This window comes from Drosophila santomea, chromosome 3L, assembly GCF_016746245.2.
Source record: "Drosophila santomea strain STO CAGO 1482 chromosome 3L, Prin_Dsan_1.1, whole genome shotgun sequence".
Classification (NCBI taxonomy): Eukaryota; Metazoa; Arthropoda; class Insecta; order Diptera; family Drosophilidae; genus Drosophila; species Drosophila santomea.
Window position 1 is genome coordinate 20,497,839 of NC_053018.2, and position 14,662 is coordinate 20,512,500.

At 41.9% G+C, this 14,662-nt stretch overlaps 1 protein-coding gene across 1 annotated transcript in view; it reads left to right on the forward strand.

The window, feature by feature from the left end:
* Nucleotides 1-1,908: 1,908 nt before the first annotated feature.
* Nucleotides 1,909-14,662, forward strand: part of LOC120449428 (prolactin-releasing peptide receptor) — a 31,700-nt gene continuing 18,946 nt past the window's right edge. Inside the window, exon 1 of the mRNA XM_039631890.1 lies at nucleotides 1,909-2,702. The gene's annotated coding sequence lies outside the window, so the exon portion shown is untranslated. The remainder of the gene's footprint in view (nucleotides 2,703-14,662) is intronic.

The following is a 14,662-nucleotide window of genomic DNA, read 5'->3' on the forward strand; positions in this document are numbered from 1 at the left end:
GTGGGCGTGGCAGCTTTGGGCGGTTTGCGGGCGTTAGAGAGGGCGTGGCAAAAAGTTTTCTGGCAAATCGTTAGAAATTTACAAGACTAATACAAAAATGAAAAAATATCAAAACATTTTTCAAAAGTGTGGACGTGGCAGTTTTGGGCGGTTTGTGGGCGTTAGAGTGGGCGTGGCAACATGAATCGACAAACTTGCGCTGCGTCTATGTCCCTGGAGTCTGAATGCTTAATCTCAACTTTCTAGCTTTTGTAGTTCCTGAGATCTCGACGTTCATACGGACGGACAGACGGACAGACGGACGGACAGACGGACATGGCCAAATCGACTCAGCTATTGATCCTGATCAAGAATATATATACTTTATATGGTCGGAAACGCTTCCTTCTGCCTGTTACATACTTTTCAACGAATCTAGTATACCCTTTTACTCTACGAGTAACGGGTATAATAACAGAAAAGAAATCATAGTGTCGTTGTTTCTGATCGTAAAGATCTATTCGGTATACAAGGGCTTTTATTTACAAAATATACTTACTCCAAGGGTACAGAAGCATCAGCTTGCCTTCTTTCGAGTTTTTTCTCAAAACGCCTACGAGGCGTATGCGCAACACGGATTTACTTGATAATGTCAACAGGGCGTTCGACTGCCCTGCATGTACATATGTATGCTTGTATGCTTGTATGCTTGTATGCGGTGTGAGTTGTGTGCCTTTTGGTGAAGATTCCTGCCAAGTAAATAAAAATTCATGAAAGCAGCGCTTGAATATGTTACACAAATTTGCCGTAAGAGTATGAGGCGCAGTCTGAAAATAAGGATGAGTCGTCTCAGGTAGAAAGTTGCCATTGTTTATGGTAATCGGCTAAAGGGGCTAAAGAGTGAGGCTGCGCAGGGAGGTGGGACTCTGAAAAGCGGCCACTATTCACTTCACTTCTGGCAGAGCATAAATGTGTCAGGCAAGGTGCTTAAAAATATGAGGCGTTATTCCGAGGGCGGTTGGAGAAGGACGACAGTCAGTGGTTCTGGAGGAGTCTCGTCCCAAGTGAAAACTGTTTGTCGACTTGGCTTTAATAAGTAAATCGCAGCTACATCAGTTGGCACATCCCTTGTAGCCCTCTTCGAATGCCCTTGTCTGCTTGTGATTTCCTGTGGAACTTTCCGGCGACAGATAACAAAACAAATAAGGACATGAAAGGTGGTATGCGGATTCCGTGATACCTATTGTCGGTATTTCCTTGGTATTATGACTGTAATGTAATGAGAAAGATATAAACACGTTTTAGCAGTATAAATTATTTGGAACAATATTTTTAGTACTTTATCACAATACAAAATACACACTGACAAATTTATCAAATTTTTTTTACCAATCAATATTTTGTTTTCAATTTTTTTTTAAATATTTGCAACTACCGATTTCTTTAAGGTATACCATAGCAGTGCGGTAAGGACTGGGTACGAATTGCGATAAGTGGAGGAATGAGGTGAAGAACGTAGGTAGTAAATACATATATGAGGAAGTTTAGAAGGTAAGCACAGGCTGATGGCGATAATTGGATGAGATACATTTATGGTCCATCTGCTTGTGTGCAAGAAAAATGAAATATAATGCTTGATTAGCTAATTGACTGGTCCCCATTAAAACAATCAAGGAGAGCAAGCAATTTTTCAATTTATATTTTAAATTTTAAGCTTTTAAGTTCCATATATAAATATGTTATTAAGAAAAGCCGGTGCACAACACCATTATTTTATTACAATATCAAGCCGTCAGCACCTTTCAAGTTCTAGGGCAGTTATTAATCTTTAAGGTTTTAAGAAATAAATTCCGACTTATAAACTTTTACATGACATCAGTGGTTCTTTTCGCGATGGATTTATGAAGTTCCTTTTACCGAATTCCGCGGTTTACGTCTCATCTCAGGGCGTAAACTGCCATCCACTCATCTGTGCAGATAATTGACGTGAATCACTCAGCATATTGAATCACTCCTAGAAAGTCACTCAATTTCAGCTCGCCCACTCAGATCCCTTGCAATTGAGTGAGCGCAACGTTGCGTATACGTAATAAGCCGACGATGCTGCATATAACGTATACGCAGCGAGCGAAACGACTCAAGTTGCTCGGCTCCTCACGAGGTCTTATCAGCAACTAACCTGTTGGTCGGCCGTTTAGCCGCACGAAGTTGGACCGTTCAGTTGCCAGTGATTCTTCGTTGACGGCGGACGCGAAAGTCGGCAGTACAATCCGGAAGAAAATCCCAAATAAGATTTTCGAATAGGGGAACATTTTCTTCCGCGGAAGGCAAAGGAAACATATTTTCATTGTGCGGTAAAGAACTGATAGCGAAAGTGAGAGCGAGGCAGTGAAAGGGAGACCAAACAAGTGCCGAAACGTGCTCGAGTGCCTCCATCCTTGCGGTTTTTGGTTTTTTGTTCGAGCCGTTTTCCCCTTCCAGTATTTATATATATTTCGTATACACAGTGTTGACACGTCGGCGGACGACAGCTTTCGGTTTTTATTTATACCCCCTGTTTAGTACTTTTTCCCGCGGCCAGCCGGGCCAAAACTTTTCGCCTTTCCGCTGTTTGCCTCAGTGCCCAACAATAATATTTAACGTCCGAAGTGAGAGTTAAAGATTAGCTTACTGGAAGCCAGTTTGAAATTAAATCATCAAATTAAAACATTCGGGAGTGGGAGGTGAGTAATGGCGGAACGCTAAAATGTATTCGGGAATAAGTTTGACATGGTTTTTTGGCCAGACCGATGTATGTATATCCCTGAGTATATTCATTACGATCTGAACAAATTGAATTCAAGTCAACTTTCTTCTGCGGCCTTTTCTTTGGCTCCCACAAAGAAAAGTTTTTCCGCTGCCAAAAAGACTGGAGGAGGCCGAGGTCCCGAAAAAAACATTCAACTTTTATATTGTTTTGCGACAAAACAAATAAGTTAGCAGCAACAAAATTGGGAGAAGCACAAGAAGGCTCAAAGGAAACCAAGAGCGAAAAGAGATAACATTAGGAAAACCCAATTGCATTTCAAAGGAAGTTGAAAGTGGTGGGGGATCCACGTAGTCCGTTTACATTTAATGGCTAAGTCAAATGGCTCGGTCGTGACTGTTCTTTAATTAAAAATGCAAATTTCCCTTTAATTTTAATGGGTCCTCGAGTGTAGGGCGAACCGATAAACAAAAGACAGTCCGAACAACTTTCGATTGATTCTAATTGATCCCCTCTGACATGGATGCCAGTCATTCAGTCAGCCAGCCATCCATCAATTGTTGATTTGATAAACAAATGCATTGATTGCTTGGCCCAACTAGGGCGCATGCTAATGACCATGTTGTTCAGGTGGGAATTGGTCAAGTTAGCCGCGACGTATACGTAACGTTAATCATTATTATTGTCTGGGGACGCAGCTGTCATAAGTGATAATCGTGTGTGATTTGCGATGATTGATGCTTTGATTCACTTATTAGCGAAACATCGGTTTCACATAAACACTCCTTTTCAACTCTACCTGTGGGACTTTGGATGAACCAAGTGAATCCCGTCCATCGAAACATCTTCAGGCGCGCTTCGCGTATACGTGATACGCGTGTTCATGTCAAGGATTCCGAAAGCCCGAAGCAATATGCAATTCCAGAACCATTTGAGGAGGGGAAGCAACGGCGGACCATGGGTCTGAGTTCTGAGTAAAAGGAAACCGCATTTCAATTTGCATATCAGACCGCGCCAAAGCTGGCTGATGGCCACTAAAACTGGTCCTCAAGGCTATCCAGGTCGCCGAAATTTCGCAATTGAGGTGAAAATTGCTGAGATGGTGCCTTGGATGTGCTCACCCGATTATCCTCCTTTGGTCCCTCTCCATTCTCGCCCATTTGCATTTTAATCAACTTTTGGCTACGATAGTAACAAATTGCCGTAGCTGCAGCCCAAAAACTTCCAAACAAAAGTGTCATTTATTTATTTCATCCACTTGAAAGCTAGTGGGTCAACGCCTAATTCAAGTCAGTTTTTTATTAATTTGTCGAATATTTTCCCAGTATTAAGTTAATCCAAAACCATTTATTTTTCAGAAGACAAAGTTTTTGGCTCACATATGCCCTCTCCTGCATTTTTATAGAAATATTTGTTGAATTAATTTTTCCATGTAACGGCAATGTGCACATTCCGGTGAAAACATTTACATATTTACAGAGAAAACTCAAAGAGAAACATTGACATTTGGCTGGAAAAAGTATGTTTTTTTTCAGATTACCAAAATATTTATTTTTCAGCCCTTGTGGGAGCGAAGAATTTATTCCAAACAGGGCAAACGAATATCATTAAATCTTTCCTGATATTCTTAAATTGAAAAAGTATGGATAGGGTACTTTTTAGTCGAACCGCTGACCAAAACCCAATATTTACTTTACAAGCACTTGTTTTGTATGCTTTTCCATGCCGGTTGCCATTTTATTGGCCACCAAGTTTTGCATAAATAATGCACAAGGCTGAAGGTATGTATGTAAATACACATTATATGTTCGTGTGTTTATGAGGCAAAGGTCTCGATAAGAAATGGGTAAGGGGGGAGGGCCGACCAGCTGCTTGAATTTATTTGATTTCTCACAGTCGCAAGTCACAGGTGACATTTTTACGGCCAATCTGTGCGATGGAGGCCCCAGTTCTCAGTTCCCCACAACCAGAGTAAGAACAACAAGTCCGGGCAGCCAAGGGCCATAAAACGATTGCCATTCCCAAGGCCTGCTATGCCAGGTTTGCCATGGAATTGCCTTTGACTTGGTCTCTGGTCTAGATCCCTTTGCCGCCCAGTAATCTGGTTTTCAGAGTGGGTGGCTGGTGTCCCTAGTTACCTCCCATTGACAGCCAGCCAGTCAGTCAGTCAGTCAGTCAGTCGTTTGTGGCTAGGATTTTCAAATTTCTCCAGAGACCAAACCACCCAACCCGACTTGACTCGGGGCTCCCTTTCAATTTACCTCTGGCGATGTCGATGTCGATGTCTGGTTATGATTTCGGTCAGTGCAGTTGCTCACTTAACTTTTGTCAATAATTCAGGGTCCTCTGGGAGCCACGCGGGGAAACAAGCTGGTTACAGGGCATCCTAATGCAGGCCAAAAAATTAATTGCTTTTCAATTAAACGACGGACAAAATAGGGATGCGCAAAAAGAAATCACTTCGTTGGAGCTCCATGGATGTGGAAACCGCAAGTGGGGGTCCCTATCTGAGGCCCAAACTCGGTGGCCAACAACGTAATTAATTCCCTATTCATCTGGAGTCCTTTGGGCTATTTGATTTCAGTGTACGAAAGTGTCCAAGCCTGATTTTATAATGCGCAGATAAGTGCTGGTATCAAACAGCTCAAATACATGCATAAGTAAATTTCGAAATGCATACAATTTTGGACTCCCCGGAAACTTTCAAAGACATAAAGAAATCCCTAAAAGGTGGCCATCAAAGTGAACTTGGTTTTGCTAAAGTTAATAGAGTGTAAAGTTTTCTGCATATACTTTTGTCTAAATAATTCATGAAAAAGACCTCATTTAAATATAAATGTACAAAGAAAATTCCTTTTCAAAGTTCTAAAGGACCTTTCGCTTTGTCATTTTTCATTTCCCCGAAACATAACCTATTTAGAATAATCTATTTGACGCCCAAAGTTTTTCTCACTGGAAGTGTATTTATCGATTCATTATAATATCGCTAGGAACTGGGCAGGGTCTTCACCATCACCATCACCATCACCATCGTCATCCTCATGGCCATCAGCGTTTTGTGGGCAACGCGAACCATCCCCTCTCCATCTCTGGTTTTTCCCCAATGCAACCCCATATCGGGGATCCAACCGAGCACGGCCACACCGCGGTTCGAATATCATTAAAATGCAAAAATTGACGTTCCACGTGGAGGAGGCGACTCGAAGGATGGGAGGGTTGTGCTGGTGGTTCCCGAAACCCAGATAATAAGTGGGCGGTTCTGCTGTCTGGGGTCCTCCATTCCGGCTTAGTCGAGATGCCGGCCATGAAGTGAACATTTAATTAATTTCGTTTGTTGTCTTGGTACGTTGATTAAAACGCTATTACAACAGTTTGCCTGCATTTAAGTCAGCGCTAAGTGAGTTGCTTATTAATTTGCATAGACCATGCGAAGTGCTTCTTTTGCCCCCGCTTTCCCCCCTGCCCCCTACATATTCCATACATATATTTTTCTAAATGAACATATTGTAGACATGAATCTGCATAATGATAAATGGAAATTGAGAACAGCCAGAGCCAGGGGATAATCCCGTTGAAGGCCGGCAGCTGGGGTGTAGCGTGGCAACTAGGATAACTTAATCGCTCGAGAGCAGCTGCCACAGAAAAGGTCAAGTTCTCAATTTGCAAGAGTTTCTTTTTGGACTTTTTTGGACTGGGGATTAGGTTTTCGAACTTCTGAAGAGTTTTAATCACAATTTGAAATTGTCTGTGTTGCAACTTAATAATAAAAAGGTGAAATACATTTGCTTAGTTTATCTGAGTTTGCTAAATTTTCTTTCAAATTTCGACTAAAATAAATAAACATCAAAAAGTATATGCACATACCAAGAAGAAAACAATCTTTTGCCTTATTAAGAATTCCGCGGCCATAAAGCTCTCGAGCTTCTTGTTCTCCCAAGTCGCTATAAAAAATTAAGGCCTCCACGCTGTGGCAATATACAAAGTAGATTTTATTCGCCTGCTTTTGTTCCTATCTGAAACGATGATTTTTACGCTTGACTTTAAGGTCAGAGCCAGCTGATTTCCCTAAGAACAGATCCCCCGCATCCCAGACAATTTTCCGGTGGCCAAACTCGGTCATATGAAAACGTTTACTTGGGATTCAACTGACCAAAGCGCCACCAACTGTTTGGGTCTCGGGAGCGTTGTATGCCAAATGGTCGTGGATCCCTCGATTTGAGTGACGATGGGCAAGGATACTTTCCAGTGCACTGCCTTCTGATAGGGACATTCTGATAAGGACAATGGCGAAAGGGATTGCCCGCCTCGGTGGGCGGGCAGGCCAACAACCCGTCGAGCGCCACTTATCCGGCTGAGATTGCTCTCCTCGAGCTGAATTTATGAAGCCATTGTCTCCTGCTCAACCGCAACTGTTTTGCAGGGAAGCTGCAGTAAATGGTCAATTAATTATGGTCACTGCCCCTTGAACCAGCCGCGCTCACATGCTGGCAAATTGCATCAGGAGTGGGTATACATATATTGCAAAGGCAGTGTAGATGTGAATGATCGAAAGCAACATCTCAAGGTATTGTTATAGTCAGAGTTATTTTAAAGAATACATACAGCCTTGGTAACTACTTTCGATTGGCGTGCTTTCAAGCCTGAATACGAAAGTATGAATCTACCACAGAGAAACACAAGAGATACTTCAGAAACTGGAACAGAATAAAGTCCATAGTAAGTTTTGTGGAAGCCGTTCTTTGATTCTTTCTTTAACTTTAACGACGTGATCTTTTCAAATTGAACTTCGGATCCAGCCCTAAAGTGCAGCGAAGTATGCAATAGGAACCAGACACCCCAGCTCAAGGACAGAAGTGAGGAAGCTCCATGGGTAGTAGCAATAAAATTCATTGATTTTTATAAGGTTCGAATATTGGATGGCTTGCCATGAGCCATGTGCCATCCATATGCCATATGTGTGCGAGCCGCCGACGTCGCCGCGTGTTATGCAAGGACATTGAAGTCCACAGAGGATGGAGCACAGGACACGGCCGGGACCAAGGTTGTGCAAACAAATGGCGTCAAAAGACAAGGGAAATTGGTTTTGGTTTCGGTTTTGTTATTGTTGCTGCGGCTGGCTGGAAAAAGGTTAAGCGCCTAAACAAGTGAGCAATGCCAAACAAGGAAAAGGCACAAAATGAGCCATACAAACAACGATAAAGGAATTGGGCCAAAAAAGGGTTTTCGTTCCCCGTGGAGGGGGTGAAACTTTGAAATCTACTGATTATCCTTGAAGTGGAATATACAAGTTCATCAGGGAACAGACGGGCTCCGAGATTCGCAGGAGATACTCTACCATTCAATTGCATGGGCAACCCGACAGAAAATATATATTCAAAGTGACATTGAATGAAAAGGGAGAGACTTGCTTAAATAAAAGTTTAATTGTTTACTGAAAGCAAATTTCAAATTTTCCGCATCTAAATTAAGTGAAAAAGGGTACATGGTGCTGGAAGACAAGTAGTAATATAATATGTTAAATATGAATACGTCTTTACAAGAATTGAAGTATTTAACATACAAAGGAATTTTGTGTATGAAGAATATTTGTGCTAGTCAAAGCATTAGGGCCAAACAAGAAAGCCCACTTCATGGCCCCAGAGATAATCGGAAAATACGAATGGCCTTATGGACTCGAACTGCGAGTGGTAAGTGAAATTATTGTCCTTGCATATGCCAAATGAAAATTGTGAGTAAACAAGCCGAAGAAAGCAGTGGCTGACAGCCCGGCCAGACAGGCAGGGGAAAGGGACGAAGGACGAGTGTCCTCGTTAGGCACACCTCCTGTCATTGGTCTTAGTCCTGTAAACTAAGGCTGCGGTCGGCACGCCCCTTGCCACAACGCCCCCTCATGTCGACCACTCGAAAGTTCGTCGCTGCTGTGTCCTTGGCATTTGCATTTTTATTTCAGCCTCGGCTTGCGTTTCGGTTATTACTACTGGGAGTGGGATGGGAATGGTGATGGTGATGGTGATGGGGCTGGGAAATCTGCACGGGGAGTGGGTGGAGTGCCAGCTCATGACAACTGCGAGTTGCATCGACTGTTTTCTGCTGCCAAAAAGCTTACGTAAAATTATTAAGCATTTAGCTACACTCCCCCGGCTAGGAAATGACCGAAAAATGTCCTGCCGAGTTTAACTGGTCCAGTTTTACTTATCTCAAGGTTGCAGGCCAACCAGGAAAACTGCTTCGTTAGTTTTCTGGAACCCATGTTTCTGGGCTGTTAGCAGTGTTGGCCAGCAGAGCAATACGGGTTTTGACACGCTACTTCTTAGGCTACCAAAGAAAATATTACTACTTTTTATTCAACTTTCGCTGTAACCTCACTTTAGAATTCTTGTCTCGTACTTCTTAATTCTTCTTATTGCTACAAAAGACTTCAAAAATGTTTAAATTTCTAAAATTCTTATAATGTTGGTAAATAACTCTATTTACAAACGGTGAATAAGTAAACCAAACTGTTATAAAGATACTAGCATTTGTACCACACAGACCTTTGTATATAACGCACCAATTAATTTCAGAAGTAATCCCAATGGTTTGGCGAAGAGGGATTAAGTTTTAAAAATATATTTTCCAAGCCGATTACGAACCTTTGAAGGCTCTTGCGCAGTTTTAAAACTTGTTTAACCAATAATCCTGGCACTCAAATAACTTGAATTAAAGGCCATCACAAGGAATGTTGTTTTCATTGTTGATTTCGAGTTGAATTTTCCACGGATCATAATTGGCTCGACCATTTTGATTTTGTGTGCGGGTGGCGAGCTCGTGGCAATTGTAATTGCTCGCCATATTAAAAATGTATTTTTTCGAGGAACTTTAAAGCTCGTTGAGGAAACCACTTACCACACACACAGTGGGGACCTTTGGTCTCTGGAACTGATGGCTCTTTGGCCGCACGCCTCGTTGAACGTTAGCCAAAAGTGCCCGTGTAATTTGTTTGAAATTCGTTTCGGTTTTTTCCACTTTTTTTCCGCTTTTCCTGCTTCCTACTTTAAGTGGCTCGTGTTAGCAAACATTTCAATTTTCGAATAGACTGTCAGGTCTGTTCTGTTGTAGGGGAAAACAAGCGCAACTGGAGGAAATCCATAGAAACGGGGCCATCGGTAGGCTGACTTGTTTACATTTTGGCGTGACTGCCAGTGTTTGCCATGGGATCAGGGGATCCAGAAGCGGGGACACTGGGAAATAGACGAGAGGCCAAAAAGGCCCGCCCTTGGCCGTAAATTCATGCTAAAACAATCTTATTAATGGCCATTCCTGCCCCAATCTTTCTAATAATGTTTAACTGCGATTTTTATATGCGATTTCAGCTTTCTTTTTTGGCTGGATTTTTTTGCTTTTGATAAAATATTACCGCCTGGATTTCCTGTTGCTGTTGCTGGTTTATTGTTGTCTGCCAATTTTAGCCATTTAGTTTGATTTCAGTGTTATCTTTATGCGAATGCCGCTGACGCTTATCGTCGGTTTTGTCCACATGGACCCTAATGGGCTTAGCCGGTATAGCTGGTATAGGGTATAGAAATCGGGGCACTTCGGGGCACATTTTGGAGGGGAGCACCTCTTGGACCCATAGCAATTTGCTATTTTGTATATGGCTATAGTCAGGGTATTTGAAGAGCATACACTCGGTCGCAGGTAGGCAGTTAGTACAGTGTACTACTGCATTTCTTAAATATTCCACAGGGGGTTCATTTAGGAGTAATTGAATGCTAATTATATCCATATTAACCTGAAAGCCTGAATTTTGATTTGAAGCCAACATATTAAATGAGTTACGAGCCAAAGAGTATTTAGGTTTCACTACCGATTGAAATTCTTTTTGCTCACTTATGACCATTATGTCGATGCAGATACATGTGAACTTTGATATATGCGATTCGGTGTATGCATATACTCGATATTTATGTGTCCATCGTAAATGTGGCAAATACCCGCATTGAGTGAATCAGTTACTGGAAGATTGCCCTCGATTCGTGTGCATTGAGAGCCAAATGGAAATAACTCTCTAATTAGTTGCCGGGCATATAAATCATGTAAATAAATTAGCCCGCCGCAGTTCTCAATTCAATGAGAATATATATATCTTGGCCCGGCACTCATATGCGTATGACTAATTCTCAAAACCGACATTTCAAAAGGGGCTGAGTGCAAAGTGCCTGCTTACGAGTGAGGCAACCAATTAAAGTGCCAGCTATAGCATCGAAAATAAGCGAACAAATTCTAGCAAAATTTTAATTAAATTCCGCGTCATCAATCGATCCATGGCACTGACACAGACATTGAACATATGCTCCCCATGGACTGTGTCTGTTCATCTGTCTGTGGGACCCCTAATTTCTTGAGTAATTTCCTTGGCGGCGAACAAAACTTTATTCTTTTCGCAGCTTTTTGAAGCGAAACTAACGTCAAAGCTGTGCGCAAACTTTGTAATTGATTATCATAGAAATGGCCATGTTAATTAGTGCAAGAAGCTCGTTGAGGAGCAGCTCCTCTGCATTGATCACTGGCCACTCCGGCCAATCGTTAGTGGAGTTGGTGGAAAATACCGCGGCCAGCTAATGGAGTGGTTTCCATCTGCCTTTCAGGTGTGGCAGGTACTGGAGGTTCAACCGAGAGTTTCTGTGAAAAAAGCAGCTAATGCCGACTCGTAAAAGCCAGAATAAGAACTACTTTACCTACTACGTTACCTGGTAATAGATTTAAATGCTGGCTTAAATAAAGACGGTTGGCCAATAGCCATCAATTGGTCAAAAATATTGCTTAGTACGCTGTGATTCAACTTAACTAAGTGAATCATGGGTTTTTATTTTTAAAACTATTGTTACTCCATTGTTATTCGAATATTTCCAGATAGGTAGAGATTACCTTGCAATGAAACAAATGCTGTTTGATTGTTTTCCGATTACTTTCTGGCCTTGGATCGCATTAAGTGTATATTGTTTTTGCTCGAGCTCTGATGAGGTGGCTGTTTTTAGGCACGTCTGTCAAAAATATGTATTTACAATAAATATAAATAATAAATAATAAAACAAGCCAATATGAGTTGAACAAATGATGCGTGTTAAATAACCTTGCAGTTCATAGACACATGTACATTTCCAAGGGAACTGTCTTCCTTAAGTTTGCTTAGTCATCCACAAGATATTGTTGCTTTTCATTTAATTCCGCCTGGACCTTCGGTCGCCGTAAATGGGAAATCAAAAGGGCGTTGGGCGAATAAAAGGACCCAGAGGATGTCCTGTCCATTCGCTCACTTTTTTAGCACTGTGTTTTGGCTATCCCGCGCACCCATAAACAGCCTGACAGTCCATTGAGATACACTTTAACTGCATCTTTAAGCCCAAAGCGATGGGAAATTCATTAATGGCTCTGCCCTCTGGAGGTCGCATGCACCTTGTCGCCATAAAACTCCCCAAGCGCCTATAAGTAGGCCATATACTAGCACTTAAAGGAGGAGTCGAACAGTTTGATGCGAGTACGGATGCGGATGTTCTGGCTGCTGATATTGCGGGGGCAAAAAACCCCATTAAAGTGAACGTTTGCTCTCGCTCTCGCCCTGGCCTTGTTTCATTATGTCACGGGCTCAAAGATAAATCGTTGCCGCAGAAGACGCTCGGGCGACAGCGAGTCAGTACACAGAAAACAATTTTACTATGCAAGAAAAATTAACTTCTGCAACAATGCTTATAATGGTGCTTAAGTGCAAATATTACTTGTTACATTAGACATATACTGATTACACATTTATTTGTCAATACTACCCAGAAGGTCATATTGTTGCCCTGATTTGCCTGATTAGCTCTTTTCCGCAGTGTAAGCCATAAAAGCGCACAAAAATGGTGACAAATGCATCAAAATTAAAATTACGAAGTGCCGCAGATCAGCGAAGGGACCGCCAAGTTGACACACTCAACCTGCCTTGTGCAGCTTGTTAGTAATGATAATGGATGAAGCGAGGCGCGTGAGTCCTGCAGAAGGACAAAGGGGCGGAAGAAGAAAGGGGCACGACCCGGAAGCAGGTCCCAGAATCCAGGATGAGGGCGATGATGAGGACGACGACACTCGGGACTTGCCAATGCCGGCTGCTGGTGATGATTCGAAGGGAGTTTATGGGCCACGCCAGGCAATCCCTGGATAAATGCGTTCATAAAAAGAATGGCAAAACAAAAAATTGTTAACTGGCAATTTTTCTTGTTTTCTTGTCCCACGTTGTTGTTATCCCCAGGACACAATATCCGGCATTTAAGGCTCCCTCAACCTGCTCCAGAGTTCTATTAATTTATCAAAATGATTATACTCCCGTCGTTGGCCCCGCGGCCACAAATTCCTTGGACATTCTTTTTGTTAAACAGATTTCAAAACATCCGCTCTGCGTATATTTCTGTAATATCATGAGTAATTTTTTTAGCCATTTTTCCTGTATACCTTGTCTTTGATGTTAATGGATACATAATGGTAATAAATAAGAAGAACCTTAAGCTGATTAGGTTTTTTATATCTTTTTATATGCACCTTCCCTGATTAATGTTTTAAGTTTAATCGATCGACCACCATTTTACAAGGCATCTATAATAGTGTAATAATATCTACGAGGTGGAATGTTTAAAGACAAATTTTGTCGGTTCTTTTGTTTCTTTTTCGTGGCCTTTGGAAAGCTTTCTATTAGTTTGCAAACTTTGCCGTTGCAAGTTTCTTACAATTTGCTTTTACTCCTTTGGTTGCCAAAGAATTTCCCCATCTAATGACACAATGGTCTCGAGTTATAATTAAGTTTTGCCATCTGCAAAATATTCGCCCTCTCGTGTCGACTATATTGACCTTGTTATCTGTGACTCTGTGACCTGGGGGTGTTCGGCATGTGTTCATTAAACGCAGGAATTCAATTTGCAACCTTGTAAAGTACCCCCGAAATGGCCCGGAGTCTGTGATTATCCAGGTTTTTGGCCGAATATTCTACGACTTAACTAACAGCTTTTTGTTGGAGTCCCCTACATGCATATCCACCTGCATGCTGGGCAAAACTTTTCCGGCCCGTTGTTAGATGAATCCAATTAAATTTGCATTTAGTTGCTGTACGTGATCAGAAGCCATCAGGCATCGGCATATTTGCATCGATGGCTTCTGGTTGCTCGCATGGCTGACAAAACTTTCGACCTTCGGGGGAAGCCATAAAATTCCTATTCCTGCTATTGAAAACATAAGATTAAATGCCGCCCTCTGACAGGATTCCAAAGGCCTGGTACAATAGCCTGGTACAATAGGGAGATTACCAATTGTTTTGCGAATCTGGCAATTACCAATTGTTCCGATTGGTTGCAGCGCCTAATTGCTGGCCATTGTGGAGAATGTGCTGCTTGGATAATGGGTTACTGATAATCTCTTTCGACTGCTGGCCAGGATCTCCCAGCAAGGGGAATCCCATATTTTCGTTGAATGCTGCTTAGAACCTTCAGCTTAAGCTTACTTTATCCTCTAGAAGGCACATTCAAGGTGTCGAAATTAGAGCAGCGTGCAGTAAACTATAAAATACAGACTGCTTCTTTTAATCATGTATAAAGGTGTCTAAGAGTAGGCCACAGACTGCGTAATTTTGAAATGAATATGCCTTTATATGGCTTTTGCACGTGTTGGTCTCATTACAATGATTGTTGCTGCATAATCTTAAACATATTTGTAATTGATTTCAGAGGATAGGAAAATATTAAAACTCTTTTTCTGCACAAAAAGACAAACTTTTGGGGAATCAGTATGCAACTCATCTCAGTCTTAAGCTGTCCGAATAGCGGTTGGTGTCGAGGTCCTAAGACTTTACTCTTAATGCCCAGTTAGAGACAGCAACTGTCACATTGGCATTGTTTTTAATAAACTCAGCGCCCCGGAATCTGAAAGCCAGCT